Consider the following 11,623-nt stretch of genomic DNA (forward strand, 5'->3'; position numbering starts at 1 on the left):
TGGATCTATCCCTAATATGAATTTTCAAATAATGGCCATGAATATCTATTATCAAGGATTTCAACCGTGCTTTAAAACCTAAAGTTTTATTATTTATCGATTCGATAATACTAACTAGTAAGATAATATCTAAAGTTATCTTATATAACATTTATAATTTTATGAGAAATGCTAGAGAGTCAGTAATTTTGGTATTTTGTAACCATTAATTGGTCATTAATAGTATTTTTAATGGTGTAAAATTACATCTAATAGTGAAAGATCACTCACTTTTATTTTGATGGTTAAGTAATGGCAAAAAAATACCAAAATTGCTGGTCCCTAGACTTTTCCAAATTTTATTATATGTAATTATATATTTATTATATTTTAAAATGTATGTAAATGATTATGTTCATTATTTTTAATTAGATGATTGTTCTTTTTTATTCAGTTTACTCATACATAGTTAATAATGGGTGAATGGTTCAAGTCATTAGGACTTAGGTGTACAGATAATTATCCTAATGTTAGGATTTAGAGAATAATTTGAGAGTGGAATATTTTTTTACTTTATTGAGCTAATTCTAGAATCTATTGTTCACATCGTTCACAAAAATTATTATCTACTTAGTAAAATCCTTATTAATATTCTAGTCCTAGATTAGTTTTTCGTGTATAAAAATGAAAAGAATTATTCCACCATCATAGAGCGACCAAAATTGTCGTCATGGTGTTTAATTTCTATTATATTATTATTAAATATGAATAATTAAGGTCTGTCAATGTTTGTATATAATTTATATATTAGCATGTCTATCTCTGCAACCTAACCTTACCTTCCGTATATAATTTATATGAGCACTTGTTTCTATAAGGTATTTAATATAAATAACTTTTAGATTTGAAAAATTAAATATCAACAACGTACTACTATAAATCAAACATACTTTAAGCAAAATTTGGAAATATTAGGATATCACGATATGCATGTGAGACGTGTTTTAAATGTTTATAATGCGACGAAGAGATAAAATATTATTTAAAAGTTATTAGTTTATATTTTTATAATGTTTAATTTAGTTTGATATATTTTGATTTTGTTTATTTAGTTATTAAATTGAATTTTATGTTTATAGATTTAGGGGTAAATTACCATTTCTATTCACGAAAATTATAAATACGGATAAATCTATCTATAAAAAAAAAAAAAATTAAAATTGTACTCATAAAAAATAGATTCCCTACGTAAAATAAAATTATTCAAACACTAAAAATTCAATTAAAAATCTCAAATTACCCTTCTTTTGATCCTAATCTCAACCTTCCTTTCTCAAATCTCAATCTTTCCTTTATTCTAATTTTACCACCTCTTCCACCAAAGTCACTGCCGCCAAAAGTCATCCTCACCTTCTTCCATGATCATGATCTTACCTCATCATCATCGACTACACCCTCTTTCTTATTGTGCCTCTCATATCACACTTCACGACCATAATCCTCTTCTTTCAATCCTGATTTCTTGTTTTTATCTTCCTAATGAATTCTTCAAACTTCCTATTCAGTTCTTTTGCATTTCCTACTTCTTCGTTATTTGTTTCCATCATTGATGATAATGTGTCTTCTTGTTGGTCACTATAAAAAACGTCGTTAAAATCGACGGCCAAATCGACGGCTAGATCGTTGATAATATTAAAAATCGACGGCAAAATAGACGGCGGAGATGGTCGCTATTAAATTTGTCGATTTTTTAAAATTCTAATAAAATCGACGGCTTACCCGGCCGTCGATAATAATTTAATAAAATTGACAACATTTTCGTCTATAATATGAGTTTGGGGAATTTTACTGTTGGGAATAAGTAGTATGACCACAATCCAGTCAATCACGTGTCAAATAATTTGTTATTGTTATTATGTTAAAATATTAATATAATAACGTCCTTGATTAAATTTAGAGATTTATCATTGTGATAGTGATCACAATATTGAGAGATAAATCTTTTATAATTTAATCTAAATTGTTCTTGGTCATAGGATTATTAAAAAGAACATTAATAATCCGAAAAGATCAATATATATATAATGGTCTTCATTAGATGAAGATTAATAGATCTCATTTATTAAATTATATATATAGATGGTGCATATAGAGATATGACCAATTAAACCATACTCTAAGGGTTAACCAAGAGCTGGAAAGATGGAAGGAATTATACTTTGTTCTTCTAAGGTTCTTAGTAAAAATATATTACTTCATACTATCGGGTCGTTGAGGAGTGTTGCTAGACACCAACATTGATTAGTAAATTTAGTATGACTAATTTACTACCCGCTTAGTATTGAACCTATGGCGTCACACACTAACGAGTGTTTTAATCTTTGCTGTAGAATTATTTAATTATTAATTTGATTTGATCAAATAAATAATTATATTAATTAAAATGGAATATTATTATATTCTTTGCTAGCACCAAGAATATAATAATAGAAAGCGTCTAAAGGTATTTAGATCTGATCTATATATTGTATATTATTGGAATAAAGTTTAAATACAAAATAGATCTTTAAGGATTACTTTCTTTTTTTTCGCTGCGTGTTATGAACACATGGTAATCCTTCAGTGGTATCAGAGCTTTGGCTTTTTTGTGTTTAAATTTTTATTACTATATTTCTAAAAGTTTGTGAATTAATAAGATTAATTCAAATATTTTTTAAGCATATGATGTAATTATTTTCATTGAGATGGGTTTTTAATAAATTAATAGTTAATTTATTTTAGTTTTGACATTTCAATCAAATCAAAATTTGATTTTTCATGTACTAACGTTTAGTCTTAAAAAATTATCAAATCAAATTTGACCTTTATATATACACTTATATATATAAGAAACAAACAAAAGATATTTTACATTTTATTTCTTTTACGTGACCAAAGTCACGATGAAATAAAATCAAATCAAATAGTTGATTAAAATCATAACTATTATTTTTAAAAGGATGATAATTTAATCACAATTAAATAATCAAAACTAAAATAAATTAACTATTAATTTATTAAAAACCCATCTCAATGAAAATAATTACATCATATGCTTAAAAAATATTTGAATTAATCTTATTAATTCACAAACTTTTAGAAATATAGTAATAAAAATTTAAACACAAAAAAGCCAAAGCTCTGATACCACTGAAGGATTACCATGTGTTCATAACACGCAGCGGAAAAAAAGAAAGTAATCCTTAAAGATCTATTTTGTGTTTAAACTTTATTCCAATAATATACAATATATAGATCAGATCTAAATACCTTTAGACGCTTTAGTAAAAATCACTTTCTCCTTCGATGGTACGAAGGCGCTATGCGTATCCACACCGAGACCAACCTTTGCTGTCAACTCCTTGACCAATGGACATCTGATCTAAATTGAGAAACCTCTTGCAACTCTTTACACGCCATTAAATTTTTCTCCAAGAATCAGGCTCACATACATTTATGTGTGTAGAGGTAAAGGAATAAAACCCTTGTGTTTTATTCTCGTCTCTTTCACATTCCTCTACTCTTGGCATACATATATAAAGTATGAGATTTGTTACTGATTTTAAATTTGATTCTCAATTCAAATTTAAATCATATCTTGTTATTTTAAACTTGGTAATCCTTCATTTACCTTCTTACTAAAATCGACAACGTTGCTATCGATATTATTATATAAAATCGACGACATTTCTGTCGATATTTGATTCAATAAAATCGACAATATTTCCGTCTATAATGAGTTTGTGAATTTTACCCGCTTAATAAAATCGACAACATTGACGTCGATATTATATAAAACCGACAATGCTTTTGTCGATATTTGATTCAATAAAATCGACACAATAACCGTTGATTTAATTATTTAGATACCGACAAATCCTTTGTCTATTTTAAATTTAAAAAGCGACAACGTTACCATCAATTTTAATAGCTATATTTTTTAATTATTTTTTCTATTTGAAAAATAGTAAACAATTAATGCAAATAAACTTTTAAATATAAAAAAAATTTATACAGAATATTAGATAACAAGAAAAATAAATTTTTAAATATAAATATTAGATAATGAGTTTACGAACTTATCAAAATAATAAATAATCATCTAACATAAAGACTCAAGCCAAGATAAATAATTAAACTTAGACTTATATTAGTTTAAATTGCAATCCACTAATAATACAAAATATTCAATGCTATTCAATTCAATAAACTTGACAAGTGAAGATTACAACTCCCTTTCTATTTAAATTACAATCCACTAATAATACAAAATATTCAACATTTAGTTATCCTCAATATGAACTTTTCCCCCACAATGGTGCTAATTAGTGAAATAATAGTTGAAATTTACTCACAGATCCAACATCCAATAGATCCGCCTCTGGAAAGTAGGGTTCTGCTCTCTATGTGCATAGTAACAATTTAAGCCTTCGACAGTTCCAACCTAATGATGCAAATCATTATAATTGAAGATTGTGGAAATTAATATAGGGATCAAAAGGCAAAGAAGTATTGCATAAATAAAAAGTTGCAAAGTACCCTTATTATCTAATATTATACTAAATATTAGATAATAAGTTTACAAACTTATCAAAATAATAATAAATAATCCTCTAACTTAAAGATTCAAGATTCAAGCTTATATTCATCTAAATATGAGACACCCATAGACATAAAAATATGCACATTACTATAAATTTGTTGATACTTTATACAAGGGTTAGTAGCATCACTACCACAAATGAACAAATATGAAAATGCACGTGTTCTCATATTATTCTACTGGTTCAAATACCTGGTTGCTTTTGTTGCTGCCAATAGGGCTGTAAGGATAGCAATAACTGTGTGGATTGCTCTCTTAAATACTTCATCAATAGTAGCAAGATAAAGAAAAGTGCTAATCACAGCCATGAAGGAGAGCCAAAAGTCCATGAACGGACACGAGTAAAGTGAAAGTTAGTCCATCAAGGATTAGTTCAAATCCATTAGTGCTAACCTATAGGACATTATAGCTTAATGCACACCAGGTGCCAACATCACATGCATGATATAGTCCACTTGAAATTCCACTGGATGTGAACAAAACCCATTTTGCTAATGCCTGCATAAACAAGTTATTGATTTAGTAACACATAGAATTCTATATAATGAATAAACTGTTTTGTTGCTTATTTAAATCATCCTTAAATTAAAAGAAAATCACCGTGTTAACACAAATAAAAGGAGTGCTTTGTCCTCAACATGTAGCTGAACAAAAAGATTTGATGATGTCCTTTAGCATTGCTAACTGAACAAAGTCGTCAAACCTTTAATATTTTTTTATTTATGAACTGTGTGCTAATCTAAACTAGAAGGAGAAAAGAAAGAGTCGACAAGAGTAAGGGAAAGAACAACCGTGTTCCTAAGGGCCCAATAGGGAGGAAGTATGGCTGCAGCATTCGATGCAATGAGAAAAATTGATTGTCGAACATGTCCTACAGATAACATTACAATGAAAGGAAAGGAAAATGCAAATAGTTGAACCTTGATACAAGCAAGCACCTTGATGAGTTACAATTTCAATGCTACAGTCAAAGCCTCCATGGTTTCGATCATAGGAACAGAAGTTGAGTCAAGAAAATAAACAAGTAGAATGGTAAATTACTTAGTAAGTTGGAGAACAAATGTATAAGATACAATGTCTCAGTCATTACAAGGAATTTTATGGTTTCAATTTAGCAATTTAAAGAAAAAACAGATTGAGAAGGGCTTAAATAAACCTGTATGATGTCAATCCGCTAGCATCGAAAGAGAATTTACATTCGCCGTGGGAGGAACAACGTTTTGGGCACCATTCAAGCGAAATTGACATGATAGTTGGCCCTTTAAAGAATCATTGCTGGTATTAACATGTCTTAGACCAAATTTCCAAGTTCCTTCTCTAGCATACATAATATAAAAAGAACAGGGGAGGAGTTATTGGAACATGTCTTAGACCAAATTCCCAAGTTCCTAATTAGTACATTTTCCTAATTTTCCTCCTAATTTGTCATATATAAAAGCTTCCATTGATACACTTGTTGCCACTCGTTCACCAGTTTGGATAACAGAAATTGATGTTGCACCCCAAAATAATCAGGTAAAGTTTATTACTCTAAACATCAAAGCCCAAGTTATCAAGTAGATTTGTGAATTGAGAAACTTCTCACTTATTTGTGAAGCACTGTTTCAGTGATATAGCTTTAATAATGATCATGATCTAAATTCCCCTGCTGACAAAGTGCAAATTATTTTGTGTTTTTAATGCTTTCTTATGTATATTGTGTTGAATGTTATGGTATTTAACCTAGTTTATGATAAGGGAATTGTGTTGAAAGTTAGCATCCTAGCTTAATACACTTTAAAATTGATACTGCTTAGAGAATCATAAAAGCTAGCAAAGCTAGCCATATACTCTCAAACACTGATTTTGCTGTGTCTTATATATAAAATAATAGTCAAACAAAAACTATGTAACCAAATTCAATAGAATAAGTAGATAACTCAGCTGAACAAACATATACTCTCAAACACTGATTTTGCTGTGTCTTATATATAAAATAATAGTCAAACTGAAGAAAACTATGTAACCAAATTCAATAGAATAAGTAGATAACTCAGCGGAAAAGGTTATAACCCCCATATGCTAACAAGCACTAAAGTTCAACTCTTTTTGAGTCCCTGAAAAGCTTAAAACTTCCTCAATCATATTTCCCTCACTATGGTACATAAACTTAGCAGAATACCTCTAGCAAGTTACAGCACAGATGAATATAAAATTTGCTGTTTACATGGAGTTTCTGAATCTTGCAAATGTTTAGAAAAATGAAAAATCCCCAAATAAATAAAAAGGGAAAACTTCAGAATAATGTAGTAATATGCTCATCAGATACCATAGCAAATAGACCCTCACCCTCAGCTAAATACCTCAAAATTTCTCAATGACAAGAACACCCGAGTTTATTAACAAGTTTCTCAATGGCAAAGCAAGAAATACCTTGCGTGCAGCTTTACTGAATTGGGAAGCCGCATCACTGATGGCATACACTGTGTTGCTTAAAAGACTAGAGGTGCCTTGAGCCATGCCCGTAACAAGTCTGGTGGGACTCAGAAGGTTATACCAATAGTGCTAAATCCATTAGTTAATTGAGTATCTAAGATAATTGAAAACAAGTAAGGAAGGAGAATTTAAACTTTTACCTGCATAATGTTCTTTGCAGGCACTGATAAAAATCTCTTATGCCAAGACTAAAGCAGAAGTATGCCACCAGATGCTCCATCAATAATCCAGCAGAATTCTACACTATTACACAAAATACATGGAACGAAAAAATTCAATGAAAGATTTTACACAAGGCTATTGAAAACGGATGAAATTTTCTATAAGAAAACTAGAAAACAAAAATTCGAAAATACACTCCGGAATTCCCCATGCCAAGCTAGATTCCACATTAACAAAAGCAAAATAAACAACAAATTAGTAAATCCAGAGCATAAATTTACCAAAACAAATGTCAAATCAAATAGGAATCCTACCAAACCATAGTGACTAGCAGAAAAGATGAAATTTCAATAAGTAAATCGAAATAAACAGAGCAATTAATATTATGAGCAATATTCATGAAGATTAATTAAATAATACACAGTACTTTCTTTACTTGAAATCTGTAACTGAATCTGAAGTTAGAACTCTACCTTTTCCTAATACTAAGCAAGCAAATGATTTTTCTTTCTTTCCTTTAAATTTTGTTTTATTTATCACATTGTAAAACTAATGTGTCAAACTAGTTGAGCTGAAGTAATGTGGTGAATTGATATGCTAATTAGGTTTAACAAACGCAAATTCAGAATTTCATCAAGAAAATAGTAGATACAAAAATTGCAAAAATAAATATAATAATCAGAGAGAGAGATAGAGAGGAACTTACAAGAAGTTGCGACTGCGACATGCTCTAGTGATAGAGTCTGTAGAAGAAGAACTTACATGCAGATTCACAAATCACAATGTGATACGAGTGATAGAGAGAGAGAGAGAGAGCGAGCGAGAGAGAGAGAGGGGGGGGGAACTTACATGAAGAGAATGGCGCGGCGGAGGACTCGGCGGAGGAGAAGAAGAAGAAGCTCTGCTCTCAGGCGGAGGACGACAGGTTTTCTCAGGCGTCGGAGAAGAAGAAGCTCTGCTCTCTGCCTCTCTCCGTGACCGTGACTCCGTCTATGGTCTCTACTCTCAGGCGTTGGAGTTGGAGGAGAAGAAGAAGCCTCTGAACTTTGATTCTCTGGAAGGTTAGTGTTAAATTTTGGGGAAATAAGTGAAACGAGGGACGCGGGAAGCAAACGTGCGAGGGATTTATTTTTTGGTTGATAAAAATGGACGGCAATTTGGTCGATTTTAGTTAAAATAAAAATAAACATTCTAACCATTTATTTTATATAATAAATCTATATCGTCCTTCATTCACTTCAGAGAAGAGATTTCTATAGTTTAAATTTATCAACAACAAAAGTTATCGATATTTTAGTTATTAAAATAGATAACTCGTCGATTTTAAAGAAAAAAATTTTTATCTTCTATTTAGTAGGTAATGTGACAATAGTATTAAAATGTTAGAAAGTTAGTCACCAAAAAAATGTTAGAAAGTTGCCAAAATAATAGATGACGTTGTCGTCGATTTTAATATTTTATTTTTAATATTTTTTTTTCATTTTATCGACGATAAGCCGTCGAAAAATATTGGCGTAAAATTTGGCCATCGATTTTTGGCGTCGATAATTACACTATTTCTTGTAGCGTCATTCTCTGTTGTCTCTTATTCTTGAGGTAGAGTCGTAGCAATAGAAATAACTAACTAGCATGTGAACGTCGTTGTCACAATTTGGTGGTGGTGGTAGGGTGTCTTTTTCTTCTTTATCTTCATGTTCTTGATGACTGGAAAAAGAGGTTTTGGTGAGAAGAACGAAAATGGCGCTGCAGATGAGGAATATGCATTTTCTCTGGAAGTAGGCAAAATTAAAGGAAACAAGATAGTATAATGTCAAAGTGCAAAAAAAAAAACATAAATGCCACACTTAGCTACATAACTAACTACAATTTTCGTTTCAGCAACACATACCTATTACTCTTCATCATTATTATAATTTTTCAATCTCACTTTCATGATGATACATAATAAGGCTTAGAAGAAAATGATGATGGTGATCGATGAGTAGTTGTCTTGGTTTTTATCTTAACTTATATTATTCTTTGTGATATGTATAGAATAATGGAAGGATTGAAATTTGGGGTTAATGGTTGGTGGCGGTGATGTTGGCAAACGAGGTGGTGAAATCTATAACAAAAGGAGGGTTAAAATTTGGGGGCAGAGGGTTGAGATTAGGGTTAAGAGAAGGACAATTTGAAATTTTTAGTTAACTTTTAGTGTTTGAATAATTTTGTCGTACAAAATTCAATTTTTATGAGTATAATTTTAATTTTTTTTATAAGTAAATTTGTCAGCGTTTAAAACTTTCATAGGTAGAAATGATAGTTTACTCATAAGTTAAAATAAAAAAGTTATACATATCTCATAAATTATTATAGCCATTATAGAGTGATTAGAGAAGTGCCAAAGCACTTTTACATTTCGTGATGAAACCATGGTTTGGATAAGTGAGATTGAGTAAGTCACTCTCTTGTTACATAAAAAAATTGGGTAAAAAGTTGAGTGAGTCCCTTCGATTGAATTTTCAAATTATGGTGTGGATAAGTTAGATTGTGGAGTTTATTTTTTGTCGCATCAAAAAATTGGATAGAAAGTAGAGTGATTGTCTTTATATTTAATTTCAATTTATTTTTTTATTTTTTATTTTTATTTTAATGTATTTTTTATTCAGTTTGAATTATTATATTTTTGTTTATCTTTTTACGGTATTCTTTATATTTTTGTCGTTCTTATTTCTTTTATTTATGTTTTATTATTATTTTGTCAGTCTTGTTGAATTTTATTATTAAAAAAAATATACAATGTAAAAAAAACAAAAGAAAAATGTTAAAGGTCTTGGGCAAAAGGAGGATTGTGGATTGGATAAATGGTAGTAACCAAACAAGCTCGGATCAGAGAATTCAAAGAATTTTAAGAGAATAGAACATATGCAACTAAACAATTGTGGAAGAATTATTGTGTAATATTTAGGGCTGGTAATATATATTCTATCTGCGAATATTCAATTTAAACTAATCTGTTTGGATAAGGTTGTCTACCTGATTCGCTGTTGGTAGGGTAGGGTAGGGTGTGAGTTTGCCTGCGGGTAAGGTAGAGTACGGGTTCAGGGTATATCCTACTCTACTTTATCTGTACCCCTAATATATTATATAATATATATGTAAAAGTTATGTATATAGTGAAGAAAGTGAGTGTTGAACTCACAATTTTTCTCTTATAAAAACTTGAAATAACCACTAAGTTAGTTGATGATCATATTATTTGTAATTTTATATTGAATTTATTTAAAATTTTATTATTTTTAATTTTAATTTGAATTTAGTATTTTATTAATATGTATGAAATTTGAAATGGTTGAACTTTATATTTACTTAAAAAAAATTTATTTTTCTTCGGGTAGGATCGGATAGGGTAGGGTTTAGAACTTTAGGGTGTGGATAGGATTAGGGTTGAGAGATTCTCAACCCGCGAATAAAATAGGATAGAATTTTAAAAAAATTTTCAATTCATGGATAAGATTAGGGTAAAGCCCAAATCCTACCCTACCCTACCCATTATCAACTCTAGTAATATTTAAGGATAACAATAAATTCAGTGAAAGAAAATAGTGGGAAACTTTGGCCTTGAAGAAGCTGAGTTTTTGGGTACATTATATATAATTAAAGTTGTTTGGTATGGTGAAATTTAAAAGTATAGAAGTTAAAAAATTTTAAATATTTAAAAATTATTATAAAAGATAAATTAGATAAAAATTAGACACCAAATAAAAAATATCATAAAATTGGCCGTAATTAAAAGACAAGGAGCACATGCAACATATGCAAAGAGATGTAATGTTAGTTTAGTGGTGTTGCTTACCTTGTTAGTAATTTTTGTTTGGTTGTTGATTGTTGTGACGAGTCTTATCCTATTCTTGATGGCAATGTTTAAAGGAATACTAAAAATTCTAAGTGGCCCTCTTCTCTCTTTTTTTTATTAAAGGTCGAGCTTGTAATAAATTATCTAAAAATAAAAAAATAAAAAATATTTTTTTATATTTATTTTTTTCATATATTGTGATTAGAGGTGTGAAACTTTCCTTTTGGTTTCATAATGAAACTATAGTGTGAACAAGTGAGGTTGAGTGAGTCTCTCTTATTACATCGTGGAATTGGATAAAAAGTTGAGTGAATTCTTTCGATTCAATTTCCAAACTATGGCTTGGATAAATTAAGTTGAGGAGTCCTTTTTTTTACCGTATTAAAAAATTAGGTAAAAAGTAGAGTGATTCTCTTTGTATTCAATTTCAATATATTTATTTTATTTTTTTTCAATTTTAATGTATCTTTTTATTTAGTTTGATTGTTTGTGTTTTCTTTATTTTTTTTCTTATCAGCATGATCAACATG

The sequence above is a fragment of the Arachis ipaensis genome, chromosome B01, assembly GCF_000816755.2.
Source record: "Arachis ipaensis cultivar K30076 chromosome B01, Araip1.1, whole genome shotgun sequence".
In the NCBI taxonomy this organism is placed as follows: domain Eukaryota; kingdom Viridiplantae; phylum Streptophyta; class Magnoliopsida; order Fabales; family Fabaceae; genus Arachis; species Arachis ipaensis.